The following is a 16,835-nucleotide window of genomic DNA, read 5'->3' as shown; positions in this document are numbered from 1 at the left end:
AATATAATAATAATAATAAAATACGTCATAAGATATTACAATCGAAATGTATTTGTTCCCACCTCAAAATTAGAAAAAGAGATTGTTCAGTTGATCTGATAAAAAACGTTAACACAAGTAGACCTACCAACAGAAATTCCAAGTCGTCATTAAGCGACACTGCTCTAGCTACTGAAGTAATCGACAGAGTTTTTAAAAAGTGCAGTGGTTACATGCGGTGAATTCTCTCCTTTCGTACGCTTACCATTAATATTGTCGTTTCTAGGGAGATTTGGAGGTGACGACAGTATTAAAAAATACGAAATCATCAGCGGAATGTGCTAGGCATGGTGCTTCGTAAGCGAGATGAATGGCACTTTTCAGGTCCGGCTACTTCCTGGGTGCTAAGCATTTGCGAGGGTTACGCCGAGGTCTACAACCTTTTGTCACTTGAGCCACACCTGAGTTATAGAAAAATTTACAAGTCCAGTACTAGTTTGATGGGCATCATCCACTGTCTGACACTTGTCCAAAAGAGAAATTCCCTGAACGGCAGTGCTTTAAATGTATGATATTTATTGATTGTTGAGGGCAAAGTCCAGAGAACCAGACGAGGACGAGTACCGACACGATGGATTGACCGTGGTGAACGGCCCCCTACAGAGTTCTCTCAGAGTAACCACATTGAAAGTTTTAGATAGGGAAGCTGAATTTTATGATAGTCACGACGCCTCAGTCATGAGGCAAAACGAAGAAGAAAAAGAATTTGTTGAATCAATTTGATTCTACCTCTTTATGGAAGGACCACATTGATACGCCAGTTTTAAACAGCACACGTCTGTAATTTATCACATGTCTGATATCATCGAAGATGATGGGCTTTTTTTTTACGTCGCACCGACACAGATAGGTCTTACGGTGACGATGGGATAGGAAAGGGCTAGGAGTGGGAAGGAAGCGGCCGAGGACTTAATTGGTACAGCCTGGTGTGAAAATAGGAAACCATGTAAAACCATCTTCAGGGATACCGACAGTGGGGTTCGACCACACTATCTCCCGATTGCAAGCTGATAGCTACGTGACTCAAACCGCACAGCCACTTACTCGGTGATGATGGTAGTGTTCAGCATAGCAGGTGAGGCCGCCTGGGCGAGGAACTGGTCATCCTCCCCAGTTGTATCCTCCGACCCAATGTCTCACGCTCCAGGACACTGCCCTTGCGGCGGTAGAGGTGGATCCCTCGCTGAGTCCGAGGGAAAACCAACCCTGAGGGTAAGCAGATTAATAAATAAATAAATAAATAAAGATTTACCAGCACGTAAAAGAACTCCCATGGATCAAAATTCCGGCAGCTCGGCATCTCCAAAAAACATTTAAAAAGTCGTTAGTGGGATGTAAAAACATCAACATTTTAGTCAAAAATAAAATTTTTTAATTGGGTCTCGTTTCAAATTCAGGAAAATGTTGTATTACTTCCTCATGTAACGTCGCAGCTATGTCTTTTCAAAGCGTACATCAGAGTAGACTGAATGAGTAAACCACTCTTCCATCCCATTCACTGATGACCACTAACGGGGGAAAGAGTATTGGGTTCAGCAGTTGGATTGACACACCTCTCCACGATGCTTGCGGCTATTGCGTCGTTAATAATTCTGGTTACCATATTCTGGGAAGAATTGAGAGAAAGAAGGGGAGCTGCTCGACTAAGTGGTATGTTCCGAGCTGTCAGCGGAGAGATGGCGTGGAATGACATTAGTAGACGAATAAGTTTGAGTGGCGTTTATAAAAGTAGGAAAGATCACAATATGAAGATAAAGTTGGAATTCAAGAGGACAAACTGGGGCAAATATTCATTTATAGGAAGGGGAGTTAGGGATTGGAATAACTTACCACGGGAGATGTTCAATAAATTTCCAATTTCTTTGAAATCATTTAGGAAAAGGCTAGGAAATCAACACATAGGGAATCTGCCACCTGGGCGACTGCCCTAAATGCAGATCAGTATTGATTGATTGATTGATTGATTGATTGATTGATTGATTGATTGATTGATTGATTGATTGATCGGTGATGATCTGGTAGTACCGCGTCTTGAATTGAGACCATCTGCCAGTTATAGTTATAAATAATATTTGAGGTAATGTTATTTTATAAAAAATAATTAAGACTAATGAGTAGTTCGAATCGCATCGTCAGCTGTCCTGAGAATAGTTTCTGAGGTTTCTCATTTTCACTTCCAGGCAAATGCCGCGACTATTCTTATTCATAAGCCACCAGTAGCGGCGATTGGGGGGAGGGGATAATATATTATATTTTTATTCAATTTTTGCCGGCTGAAACTGGGAATTATAGGGATTATTTTAAAAAGCCATTTGTACAAGCCCTGTTGTCTTATTAGCTAATTCTTTCCTGTATTTTCTTTTATCATTAACAAAATTATTAGCGGAAATACGCACAAAATGTCATTCGTCCCGGATAACCGATTTGTATAGCGCCATAGCAAGTAGTGGAGACTTGAGGAAGGGTACCAGGGCTATATTTTTTTTGCTAAGGTCATGGACACAGGTATGATTCACCCCCTTGCCTCATACATTCGTCAGTCAGTCTAGCAGTCTATTTAGTGTCGGTTAATTTTTCAGTGTATAGTCAAATACTAAATTATTTTAATTGTATAATCACGCCGTTTTTCTTTTTAATTTAGTAAATGTGTGATATTGTTCCTTTGGTGAAAGTTTTAATGTATAGTAGGCCTATTGAATCAAAATCTCAAAAAAAAAAAAAAAAATTATTACCGCACTTAAGTTGGTAAACTGTCAGTCTTTACCTCTCTGTCGAAATTTGCCGAGAGAGCATAAAAAACTTACCATTTTGTGGCCTTTTTTTTTAAAGTTTTGATGTATATACTGTATCCCCCATCTACCGCTATATCGCACAAACCTGGGTACTGTTTCTTGTCTGTATATTTTTTTGCCCCCGCACTTTTAATTCCCAATCACCGCTACTGTAAAGCCACAACCGATTCCTCCTACCTCCTTACCCTGTTTCATTCACTTTAATTCATTTCATCTCCACTAGGTTGGCGACAGGAAGGGCATCCGGCCGTAAAAAGCATGCTATATAATTTCATCTCACCACATCCCCGACCCCCTAACAGGGAAGGAGATTAAGGGGTAGACATGTACATGCATACATACATGGCGCCTACATACAATAAAGAATAATGATTTTATTAATATAATAGTTATGTTGTGGTAGTATGGTCTATATTGAAACCGCGTGAGTTGGCCGTGCGGCTAGGAGCGCGCAGCTGTGAGCTTGCGTTCGAACCCCACTGTCGGCGGCCCTCAAAATGGTTTTCCCATTTTCACACCGGGCAAATGCTAGGGCTGTACCTTAATTAAGGCCACAGCCGCTTCCTTCCCACTCTTAACCCTTTACTATCCCATCGTCACCATAAGATCTATCTGTGTTGGTGCAACGTAAAGCAACTTGTAAAAATAAATACATATAAAAAAGTATATTGAGGTAAGTGATAAACTATGGGGAAATTTTAATATTAGAAAGAAGATGTTATGTGATATATATGAAAAAGCCTTCTTGGACTGTAGTAGCCAACTGCGGGATTGATTAGGCGAAGTAAGGAAAAAAACATAATTTATTTTATTACTACTATTAAAACAGTTTCATTCCGTATTCTGAAGGGATACTGTGGGCCTCTTAAAGGGTTACGCCCTCTCCCAGGCAAAGGGGATTTGAGTTGCGTAGAAGCTGAGGGGTTGGCGGCCGTGATCTGTCTTGGCATTTGCCTTAGTGCAGGAGAAAGGAAAACCACGGAAAACATTCTCAGGACAGCCGACGGTAGGGACCAGCTCCTCTGCCTCCCGAATATAGAGCGAAATCGGGAGGTTGTGAGTTCGGATCCCACTGGTGTCCGGTTGGCCATTTTTGTTCTGTACTTAGCATCTCTTCAACACGTACTAAATGTATCTAACACGACCTAATAGGTAGAAAGTCGGTTTCGATTACAATGCGGTCGTGAAAATTCATTTTCTTTTTACCAAGTTTCCATCCCGTACCTTGAAGAGGCACGATGGGCCTCCTAGAGAGTAACGCCCTCTCTTAGGCGAAGAAGATTTGTAGAGGTGATTTGAGACGTGTAGAAGATGAGGGGGTTAGCGGCCGTAGCCTATACATAAAAGGATTTATTTTTTCTGGTGGTTTAACGTTGCACTAACACATCTAAGGTTTTCATAGGCGCAAGAATGGGAAGGAATCGGCTGTGGCCTTAATTAAGGTAAAGGCCCAACATATGCCTGGTAAGGAAATGGGAAACGACGGAAAACTATCTTCAGGGCTGCCGACGCTGGGATTCGAACCCACCATCTCCCGAAAGCAAGCTCACAGCTACGCGACTCTAACCTGACGGTCAACTCGTTCGGTACATAAAAGGATCTGTTCCGGCGTTCGTCTTATTGCAATAGAATGGAAAACAACGGAAAACCATTCTCAGGACAGCTGAGAGTGGGGACCAGTCCTTCCGCCTCCTGAATATTGAGCTCCAGGGTTAACCAAAACTAACCGCTGTTGAGCCAAAGCCTGCTCTACTAGGTCTTTATTTTATTCACTGCAAGCCTTCTTTGTAGGACAACGCAGTGACGGAGCACATGGGGAGATATGTACCTCAACTTGTACAAATGCCTGCCTTTGGCTTTTATATGGAAAACTACGTTCCCAGAAGAAAAATTAATAACATCGATTGCGAATATTCGGTATTCAAGCAGTTTAAGCTTTTTCTATCGTAAAATGACCAACGTCCTCCCTCCCCCGTGTGGCACTGGGCTCGTCAGTTGACGGCTAGTGTGCCATTGAGACATTGGGTCACCACTTGTGTACGACAAGGCAGTGGCGGGAGATTTGTGCCTCCACTTGTTTAAACGTATAAATTTCACAACGGAAAAAGCATAAAGAACTTCAATCTTTGCAATCGAATAAATGAAATTATGGTTTTCTTCTGGGTATTTCGTTTTTAAATTAAAATGTAATTTACTTATCTACACATCATAAGTCCTTCTTAGATCCGTATGTACTGTGTATCCTTACCACTCAGCGTCACCATCATCCAGTTATCAACCCGAAGATTGCTTTGCATCAGCAGAAGAAGCAAAGGTAGCCATCCTCCATGCATTTCTATCTTAAGCAAATCGTTTCCTTTCTTGATATTTCGTGCAGCGATGTTTGAATTTGTTGGATATCTACTAATTTTTCGTTCGTATAGTCCCTCTATTTCGGACAATAAGATCCCTCCATGCCTCAGTATATATGTCCTACTTGGCTGCATCTTTGTCGGACAATGTTTTTCCACCGGTTCCGTTCTTCTTTTATTTACGCCAGGCCTTGTTCATTTGATTCTTCCTACTAGCCACGTGCATTTTCTCTATTTTCGCCTTCTTTATAGCTCTTTTCCCACATTCTTCTGGTAATATTACACAGTTTTACTGTTCTCCCTAGTTCCTTCCATTCTTTATTTAATAACTGTTCAAGAGTGAAAGTTCATGTTCAGTTTTTTTTAAAATTTATTTACTTTACGTTGCACCTATGAAATAGGTAAGGGCTAGGAGTGGAAAGGAAGCGGCCGTGGCCTTAATTAAGGTACAGCCCCAGCATTTGCCTGGTGTGAAAATGGGAAATCAGGGAAAACCATCTTCAGGGCTGTCGACAGTGGGGTTCGAACCCACTATCTCCCGAATGCAAGCTGATAGCTACGTGACCCAAACCACGCGGTCACTTGCTCTGTATTTTCAGTTTTACCTACCTCTTTTCCATCTATATAACGTTCTCTGATTTGTTTTGTTTCTGTGAAGTCTTTCAGTAGGTGTGCACCGGTAATTTTATTGGATAAAATGCATTTTTCCATATTTTTGTCTTATAATTTAATTCTTATAAACCCCCCGTCAACCACAGAATTATCCTTCTCATTTCCATTTTAGTTAAATCGGACTTTATTGTCACGTTTTTACTTAGTTTACGGAATTCTACTAGGGTTCTCTTGCTTTTCTTCACTCTTTGGACCATCTTGCATAATCTCCTGCCATCCCTTGATGTATATATATGCAGGATTTTTTTCGCAATAGTACACCGTTCCTTTTATTATCCAGTAGTTTCCTCGCCCTAATTTTGATATTTTACTTAGAGCTGACAAGTTGTCCTTAAAAAGCCACAGACTGTCCCCGCTTTTAGTCCCAACACACACACTCTTCACACATCCACTGTTTTCAATACAACTTGACAGTGCCAGGTCTAAAGAAACATAACTGATTTAATGGGCCATTCGCAGTTACACCTTAATTTCGCTTGCACTGAGACATGCATGGATTGTGGTGGTGATGCTTATTGTTTTAAGAGAAAGTACAACTGGGCGACCATCCTCACGTTATAGAATGGAATGGAATGACGTATGGCTTTTAGTGCCGGGAGTGTCCGAGGACAAGTTCGGCTCGCCAGATGCAGGTCTTTTGATGTGACGCCCGTAGGCAACCTGTGCGTCGTGATGAGGATGCCGACACATACACCCAGCCCCCGTGCCAGCGAAATTAACCAATTAAGGTTGAAATTTCCGACCCGACCGGGAATCGAACCCGGGACCCCTGTGACCAAAGGCCAGCACGCTAACCATTTAACCATGGAGCCGGACGCGTTATAGAACAATATAGCAATGAGAGCAATGAGCAATGAGAGAGCCTCGCCCCTTGAGCTAACGGCATGAGCGCGGGTAGAGCCAAAACTCGAACCGGATATGCACGACATCACACCATAAAGACTTGATGTCTTACCGATCATAGCCACCAGACAAGCACTACCGTAAACACAGGTTTTCAAACAGACTTACACGTGTCATGAACAGGGGACTGTTGACCACGTTGACTAAATGGAACAACAATACTTCGTTGTTTTAGACGAAATATTATTTTCCTGAAGCCGGCCCCGTGGTGTAGGGGTAGCGTGTCTGCCTCTCGCCCGGAGGCCCCGGGTTCGATTCCCGGCCAGGTCAGGGATTTTATCTCGACCTGAGGGCTGGTTCGAGGTCCACTCAGCCTACGTGATTAGAATTGAGGAGCTATCTGACGGTGAGGTGGCGGTCTCGGTCTCTAAAGCCCAGAATAACGACCGAGAGGATGCGTCGTGCTGGCCACACGGCAGGCCTTCGGGCTGAGCAGCGGTCGCTGGGCAGGCCAAAGCCCTTTCAAGGGCGTTAAGTGCCGTGGGCGGTTATTATTTTCTTGAAAACAGTTGTTCACATCCGTAGGTGAAAGATCAGTGGGACATACACATAAAAGAACATTCTTTCTTATGATACACAGGAGCAGGAATTAATCATTACAAATGTTAATGTCACCGCGAAGCATATCTGTAATTTACATGTAGATTATGGAAAGCTGAAGGGCTTTCCATTCTCAAGATAGTAAGTAGACTAGTACTTACGCCTGAAGAGAATGTGGAACGAATGTGTTGGTTGGTATTGGTGAGACACACGTTTAAAGAATCTGTGTCGAGATGACGTGCAATCTTATTCGTCATTCCGGTATGCGGAGTAGCGTTCGCCATGAACATCCCTCTGTCGCCAAGGTGACTCGTGAAGACCCAAGAACTAAACCTCAAGTGGCTCAGCCTAGTCAAGAAGAAAAATATAGATGATGATGGCTGTTTTAAGGGGCCTAACATCTAAGTCATCGGCCCTAAAAATATAGACCCTAGACGTCCGAAACTCGGAAGGAAACAAGACAGCACTAAGAGAAATCGGTCAGAGGGAAATGAAGGCAGTCGAGAGAATTCTGAATAAGTGTACAATTTCTTCATCCAGGCTTTGCCTTAAACGTAAGTCGGCCTCGCAGTGTAGGGGTAGCGTGGCTGCTTCTTACCCGGAGGCTCCGCGTTCGATTCCCAGGCAGATCAGGGATTTTTTTGCTATTTGTTTTACGTCGCACCGACACAGATAGGTCTTATGGCGACGGCGGGACAGGAAAGGCCTAGGAGTGGGAAGAAAGCGGTCGTGGCCTTAATTAAGGTACAGCTCCAGTATTTGCATGGTGTGAAAATGGGAAACCACGAACAACCATATTCAGGGCTGCCGACAGTGGGGTTCGAACGCACTATCTCCCGGATGCAAGCTCACAGCTGCGCGACCCTAACCGCACGGCCAATTCGCCCGGTCAGGGATTTTTACCTGGACCTGAGGGCTTGTTCGAGGTCAACTCAGCCTACGTGATTATAATTAAGGAGCTATCCGGTCTAGAAAGCCAAGTATAACGGCCGAGAGGATCTTCGAGCTGAGCAGCGGTCGCGGTGTTTGGTTTGGTTACCTTTTTTTAAAATGCTATTTGTTCGGGGCGTCGACCCATGTGGATCTTTTGCCCCTACTGGCACCATATTGTATGAACCTGCGTGTAATTGGAATGGCGGTAGTGTGGAATGTTGTGTGTGAGGAAAGGAAGATTAAGGACGTCACAAACACCCAGTCCCCAGGCCGGGGATATTAATCATTACAATTGAAAACCCCTGAGCACAGTATGAGGCCAACTCCATTTTTTGAAGACCTTGGCTATAGTGTTTTGACAGATGCAGCCGTTGTCTTGAGAGTAGTAAGAACACAGGCACCGTAGTCAATAACCACGTTTTAGTAACAACTTACTTTTATAATTACCCGGATCGAACCTGCGATCCAGCAAGCAGCAAACAGTAGCGACTTAGACAGTATTACGTAACAAATCATTTGAGAGTCGAACTTTGGACAATGACATTGATTTCACTCATACTTTGGGTCAAGAGAGGTTCTAAATTCGTTTTCTTCACGATGTACTGCTATGTCCGGGTGAGGAACAGGCTTTCACTAAGCATAGATTCATAGCATCATTCAGTCTTTCTTTTGTATTATTCAGGTAGCAGTTGCAATTTTCTTGTCTTTCTGTTATAGCATAAGTTATTTTAAGGCCTTACCTCGTGGATTTTACACGTGATATTGATTTCTACACCAACTTGAACAAGTTAAGTGTCTAAAACCGTGCCTTCATGCATGGCTCAAATCTCTGTGCCAGAGTCCCGTAGTTTTAGTTTAGCTACCACTGCGGCCTCTTTCTGATTCTAAATACTGTGTGGGTTGCCTCGAAACCGTTTCATCCAGAGTATAACCATCATGGTGTAGTTTTTGACTTTATCGTTACTCTTACCGCCTGTAGTACAGTTTATTAGTCTACCAGGAAATCTGTCATCACCTGTTCCACGATCTAAGCAGAAAACTATCTAAGCCCAAAGTAATTTTCAGATCATTCTGTTCTGATAGAATGTTAGGCAGGAAATACAAATTTGGAAAAGACGGGTGATTTTCGGTACTTAGAATGTGTATTACCGGGTGGAAAAAAAAAACACTGCCCCGAAAAATATTTACAATAGGACTGACGTGGAATTGACCCAGTCTGAAGAAATGAAAAACTGTCCTGACTCCAATTCACTCAGAAACCACCGTCAGAACTCAACACGCGAAGGTTCGTCTGGACACAACAGTAAATTTGTAAGGATACAGATGCAGGTCCTTGTTGGTAATGTTTCGACACGATGATCTCTTAATTTCCACTTGCACAGATAAACGGCGTTGAGATTTCGTCGAACTTCATTCCAAGTTTCCTTTACTTGAGCAAAGTTTTCTGTTTTCATACTCTTTTCGGTTATTTGCTTTTTTATTCGCTACAGAGCCCGTTTCACGCCATTTGCCGCTAAGTTTTGCATTACAGACTTTGCTGGAGGTTTTGCCAAAACACTTCCACTCTTACGCAAAGAGTTCCGCTCAGGTTTTACACCAATCGTGCTCCGCATAACACTCGACAATGAACACGCGCTGTTTTATTGTGAGCACCATTTTGTGTTGCATTCAATTGGTCATTAAACTCGTCTGCTCCTCTCACTCACGCGTAATGGCACAGCGACGTACTCGGGAGATGCGCACGCGCAGACATGACAAGCAACCGATTGGTGCATCGAAATCGAGGCTTCCAGCTTTTCACGTGATGGCCAGTTCTCCTGTTCTTTAACGTAAGCTTGCAGTTGCATTCAACGGTATTCTGTAAGAATTCAGCTCTCTTGCAAAATTATCTTTACATCGGCCTGTTTTCAGACCGACGTTGCTGTACGGGAGTGTAAGCTGAGTGGACTTCCAAGATCTTAAGTGGGATGTAATAGACAGGAAGATAAGGCGCATAATTGCTGGTAAAAACAGCTAGGAGCAAGAGGGTGCTTGAAATGAGAAGATAAATCACGGATGTAAAACCATGCCCGCCGTAAGCGCACGTGTCTTTTATGGTTGAAACATGCAGCTACATAGGCTGTGGGGTAAGTATTGACACTAATTATTTGTTAGTGCTTGTTTGTGTACTTTTGTATCAACACAGCTGCTTGAACAGATGCTACTTTTATCGTAGCCTATTTTCTTTTGTTTAAATATATAATAACATGACGTTCTGACGACATAATAGTGGCACTGTATTCGGTATTATTCTGCTTCATAATTCTTCAGAGTAGAGTTGAGCATGTTAAGCCTCTAAAAAAATAAATGCTCTTTATTTTGTACCTCGTTGCTTACGGCAACCTTTAAAGTAATTATTTATTTCCTGGTACACGGTGTTTACAAAGCATGTTGTTTCCCGCATTTTATGAAAACACCGTCTTGAACACATTTCATTATGTAACATCTTAAACGTCCGCCTCTCTGGTGTAGTGGTTAGTGTGATTAGCTGCCACCCCCAGTGATCCGGGTTCGATTCCCGGCTCTGCCACGAAATTGGAAAAGTGGTACGAGGGCTGGAATGGGGTCCACTCAGCCTCGGGAGGTCAAATGAGTGGAAGGGGGGTTCGATTCCCTTCTCAGCCGTCCTCGAAGTGGTTTTCTGTGGTTTCCCACTTCTCCTCCAGGCAAATGCCGGGATGGTACCTAACTTAAGGCCACGGCCGCATCCTTCCCTCTTCCTTGTCTATCCCTTCCAATCTTCCCATTCCCCACCAAGGCCCCTGTTCAGCATAGCAGGTGAGGCCGCCTGGGTGAGGCACTGGCCATCCTCCCCAGTTGTATCCCCCGACCCAGAGTCTGAAGCTCCAGGACACTGCGCTTGAGGCGGTAGAGGTGGGATCCCTCGCTGAGTCCGAGGGAAAAGCCAACCCTGGAGGGTAAACAGATTAAGAAGAAGAACATCTTAAACGAAATGATGTATACATGTATTGCACGGAGATGAAATGAAATGGCGTATGGCTTTTAGTGCAGGTCTTTCGATTTGACGCCCGTAGGCGACCTTCCCCCGTGCCAGAGAAATTAACCAATGATGGTTAAAATTCCCGACCCTGCCGGGAATCGAACCCGGGGCTAACCATTTAGCCATGGAACCGGACTATTGTACTGAGTCAATCAATCAATACTGATCTGCATTTAGGGCAGTCGCCCAGGTGGCAGATTCCCTATCTGTTGTTTTCCTAGCCTTTTCCTAAATGATTTCAAAGAATCGTATCGTGTCGTAGTATCGTAGTTATAAAAGTGTAATGTACACCCCTCCAGGCTTGCGCTATCTGGTAACATCCTGGGTTAGCACTCGGAACAGCTGATTTTCTTGCACGCAGAACTGTCTGTCAGCTCGTGGCCATGGACATACCTGAGATAAAGATTAAATTGAAGCTCAACGTACAAACCGGCTTCGAAAGTGGGGTCGTGTAAACAGATGTAGGGGAATACAGTATTATGCTCGGTCATTGAGGGTAAGAGAAGTAGAGGAAGACGAAGACGACGATGATTAGACTCAGTTGTTAATGACTTAAAGGTGTAGAACTAAAGGAGGCCACAGAGCTATAGCCCTAATATTAAAAGAAGCGTTGTTACAGCTAGCGCAGAGGGATTCCCTTTCAATCAATCAATCAATCAATCAATGATCACCATTTAGGGCTATCACCCAGGTGGCAGATTCTTCTACTGCCTGGCTGGCTGGCTGTCTGGACAGAAGAGAAAAGGGCTATGATTGCCAAGGTATCTTAAATGTAGCTTTCAACCAAAAATTTAGAAATTTCAGGTAATCTCAAAACTGTTATTTTCTTCATAGTAGATAATGCTTAATCGGGGGGGGGGGGGATTCGGAAATTGATTATTCCCACTTATGCTTGGTTCTTGCGTCGCCGAAAACCTTCGATGTACTACTGCGACGTTAAAATACTAGCAAAAAACCGTCGTGGTTTAAAGAGAACAAGAGATGGCCAAGAGAGGTCGGATAGGAAAGATGACAATAATAATAGACAAATAATAGACTAATAATAATAATAAAAATGTTATTGGTTTAACGTTCCACTAACTACTTTTGACGGTTTTCAGAGACAACAAGGTGCTGGAATTTGGTCCCGCAGGAGTTCTTTTATGTGCCAGTAAATCTACCGACACGAGGCTGACGTATTTGAGCATCTTCAAATACCCCGCGTAAGATGAAAGAGAACGCCTTCCTCTAGAAAGCGGATTCAGTGTCAAACTCTCCCCGTGATCGCCACACCAACATCTCGCATGCAGGAGTATACAGGAGTGTGGGTTATGGTAATTTTGAGTTCTTGTATAGTATCGTTCAGAAGTCCGGCCCGTTGACTGGTTCTCGCTTGAGAGTAGGCCTGTTGATATAAAGTTTTGCTGAAGCTTCGAAGCTCCGATGTTGCTTCGGACACATTCCCGCTTCGATGATGCGAAGCGTCGAAGTTTGTTATTACATTGTGTTCTAAGTAAAGTAAAATATCCGAAAACCTGTTTAACATTAAAAAAACGGCTATGTTCTTTAGACTAACACAGTAAATTACCCACTAAATAAATGAATGAATTTCCTGTTACTACATTTTTAAAAAGCTGGAAATTGCAAGAAAAAAACAAACGTTGGACCCATTCAAGTGGTAGAAATCCCTATACTTGCAAATTTGATGTATCTGAACGTCCCTGCAAGTTGTGTTGCATCGAAGCGTGTGTTTTCCGTTGCAGGCAATGTTGTATGAGTTATCGTCGAAAAAGTTTTTTATTGAAAGTGATTTTCGTTTATATACCCGCTTAAGTCTAATCTACAGGAATCACAGCAACCACTCCACCATATATTTATTTCGTTCCTTTGCTTTTAAACAAAATGTTGCAACGTCCTACTTGACGCAAACGTTTGTCATGGAAGTGCCTTAACTTTCTGTAAAATTGAACATATTTGTTATTATTGCGTTTTGTGTTACTTTAATATTTACGAAGTCCAAATGACGCAGATAAGCAATATGACTAATATGGTAAAGAAACATAAATAATTAAACCCCTTTCATATATGTATAATTTGTTCCAAGATTTTTCTACTCCCAGTTGTAAAACGTTGTCTTTGTGAACCACTGCGTTTAGGAATAGCTGTTCTTAACACACTTATAAACATCATATTGAGCAAGGTATGCTTTCTACTAAGAGTAATTGTAAAAATCTCGCTTTTAACACTGAACATTTCTCTTTGGTTCTGCACATTTGTTCAGCATACTTTCGTTAGTTATACTTTCTGATGGCCTTCTGACCCCAACTTGGCAGGTTCGATCCTGGCTCCGTCGGGTGGTATTTGAAGGTGCACAAATACGTCAGCCTCGTGTCGGTGGAGGATGGCTGCCTATTTGTAATTCCTCTTAAAACAATTAATCACCACCACCGGCACCTCGGCGTCTCCAAAAACCGTGAAAGTAGATAGTAGGACCTAAAAACCAATAACAGTATACAGTGCTTTGTGATGCTTAATTAAGACCACATCTGTCATATCTTCTTTTAAGTGTTTGGTCCGATAGTTATTTAAAGTGTTGTTTTATTGCTAGAGCTACGATTTCCCTTAAAATAAGTTTCCCATTTTCATTGCACCTTGCCAAGGCAATCATTTTGTGCGAAGAAGTTCTGCTTCACTGTAAACGTACAGTTTAGCCGACAGAAAGGACGTACGAAAGGTCAAAATCTGCTACAATAATGTGTCGAACACCGATCCAAAGCTTCGAAGCATGTTCGTTGTAGTACAGAAGCTTCGATATTCGATCATTATTATTATTATTATTATTATTATTATTATTATTATTATTATTATTTTGAAGTTATGAAACTTTCGAAGCTTCGTATAATAACAACTCTAGTTGAGAGGACCTTGGGCTCGATTCCCGGATTGGGTATTTGTGTCCGTTCGTATTAATACACTTCTCTTCTTCTACATACAACACACTACACTGCCAACCACCACAGGAGCACGCAGTAGTGAATACATCCCTGCACTTAGGTTTGGCGTCAGGAAGGGCATCCTGCCGTAAATCAGGGTGAAATCCATATCAAGTGGCCAACCCTAGTCTTATATTTGTATTCTTCCTGCCTTTTTCCTCAATTATCTGAAGTGGAACTTTGTAAATTAAGACTTTTTATTTTATTATTGCTAGGGGCTTTACGTCGCACCGACACAGATAGGTCTTATGGCGACGATAGGATAGGAAAGGCCTAGGAGTTGGAAGGAAGCGGCCGTGGCCTAAATTAAGGTACAGCCCCAGCATTTGCCTGGTGTGCAAATGGGAAACCACGGAAAACCATTTTCAGGGCTGCCGATAGTGGGATTCGAACCTACTATCTCCCGGATGCAAGCTCACAGCAATTAAGACTTTTATTAAGACGTACACGAACACCCAGCCCTCGAGCTGGAGGAATTTTCAGACGGTCGGGAATCGAACCCAGAGCCCTATGAACCGAAGACCATTACGCTGACCAATTCACACAAGGAGCCGTTCAAGTCCCAACCACAATAACACTGGGCAAAAGATCAGGAACAAGAATAAGGTAACAGAGTTCAGGAATCTTTTGTGCAGTTTACACTTATTTTAAGTGCAGTGTTGCAAGTAGAAATTTAAACCCACCATGACTGGTCTGCAGAAGGACACGTCGGTCCGTATGAAACCTACAGTGAGAAAACCAGCTATGTTTCAAATAATTTGCAAACACTGCCTACATGGAGGCGCACGTGATGGAGTGTCGGAGTGGAGTACACCTCCAGCAGCTGAGTGAGTCGTGGCATTGACCCTGGGCGCGCCACTACCTTGAGCAGGTCAAGTGACGTCATATGACGTAGCCTATATAAAGATGCGCGACTCGCTGGCTGTCTTGAATGTCCGTAGTGAGGATCAAGAGGCGGGAGTGTTGAATACTGCAGTGAACAGGTATGTCAGTGAGCTCAGCAGTGTCGTGTGGAGTATGAAACTCTTTATTTCTATCTTTATGGTGACAGGTTAGTTCTTCTTTTTCGAGCAAGACTTCTTCGGAGGAAGATGTACTCTTAACAGAAAAAGGCGCATTATTAGGGATGGTGAATTTTCGCTGCAGCGATATTAAGCGAAATGCCTGTACTTTCCTATTTTCATTTTTCACAGCCTGTAAACCACTTTTAAATGTGTTTTAAAAACGAGATAAAATGTAAAATTTATACTCATTTGCGATGCAAACCGATGATATTTTCAAATACAATTTGATGTTTCCCTTCTGGGGACTTAAACTGAGGAGTTTGTGCACAATTGGATTGCCTGCAATTGCTGTTAAGCTCAGTTATGCTGAGTAGATCCACGCACCTCTGCAAAGTACAATATTTGGGTTTCAACCAAGATTGTACATTTGAAGGGTGTTGTTTTAATAATGTTATTGTTTTTACTCCCCACTAACTACTTTTGACGGTTTTCGGAGAGCCGAAATGTTGTCCCGCAGGGTTTCTTTTATGTGCCAATAAATCTATCGACACGAGGCTGACGTATTTGAGCGCCTTCAAATACTACCGGACTGAGCCAGGATCGAACTCGTCAAGTTGGGGTCAGAAGGCCGTCTAAGCCACTCAGCCCGGCCGGGTGGTGTTTGTCTAATGCCGTTTCTTGATACGAGGTCGGGGATGAGGTGAGATGAATTTATATGGCATAATTTTACGACCGGATGCCCTTCCTGGCGTCAACCTCAGTTGAGGAGCTAATGGAGATGAAATGAATGAGGGTGGAAGGAATCGTCGGTGGTCTATGAATAGGTTCTGTCACGGCATTTGCCTGGAAGTGAAAATGGGAAACCATAGAAAACCATTCTAAGGACAGCCGACGGTAGGGGGGTTCGAACCCACGCGTCTCCCGAATGAAAAGCTTGGCTCAGTAACTGTAGCGCGGCCACTGCGCTCGTATTGTGAATCTGAAAGATATTTCAGTTAATACAATTTAATTGTGATAGCAAAACCCAAATGACAGAACAAAATGTTCAGGTATGTTCTATGATTTCCTTCAACAGTGTCACTGATTCATGAACATTACTTCAGTTAATTCTGTATTATTTCTTTTTAATATTCTGATATTGCATCAATAAACGATTGTTCTTTTTATGTCTATATCAATTTAAAATAAATGTGCACTGTTATTATACGTTATGTATTTTGATATTACTATTAGCTCTATGCAAATACGATTTAATTTAACATTAATATTACCTAAAAGAAGAGCCTCCGTAGCTCAGGCGTCAGCGCGTCGGCCTCTCGCCGCTGGGTTCCGTGGTTCAAATCCCGGTCACTCCATGTGAGATTTGTGCTGGGCAAAGCGGAGGCGGGACAGGTTTTTCTCCGGGTACTCCGGTTTTCCCTGTCATATTTTTCATTCCAGAAACACTCTCCAACATCATTTCATTTCATCTGTCATTCATTAATCATTGCCCCAGAGGAGTGCGACAGGCTACGGCACACCGGCACAATTCCTATCCTCGCCGCTAGATGGGAGCTTCATTCATTCCATTCCTGACCCGGTCGAATGAC

General features: G+C 42.8%; 1 protein-coding gene across 3 annotated transcripts in view; it reads left to right on the top strand.

The window, feature by feature from the left end:
* Window positions 1-15,171: 15,171 nt before the first annotated feature.
* The window catches only part of ect (ectodermal), a 76,658-nt gene continuing 74,994 nt past the window's right edge, over window positions 15,172-16,835 (top strand). For 2 of the 3 annotated variants that reach the window (XM_067150349.2, XM_067150347.2), the window contains exon 1: window positions 15,178-15,225. The gene's annotated coding sequence lies outside the window, so the exon portion shown is untranslated. Of the gene's footprint in view, window positions 15,226-16,835 lie in introns of all 3 variants that reach the window. The other variant, XM_067150348.2, reaches the window with a different exon arrangement.

This window comes from Anabrus simplex, chromosome 6, assembly GCF_040414725.1.
Source record: "Anabrus simplex isolate iqAnaSimp1 chromosome 6, ASM4041472v1, whole genome shotgun sequence".
Lineage (NCBI taxonomy): Eukaryota > Metazoa > Arthropoda > Insecta > Orthoptera > Tettigoniidae > Anabrus > Anabrus simplex.
Note: the sequence above shows the minus strand (reverse complement) of the source record. Positions and strands in the feature narration are given on the sequence as shown.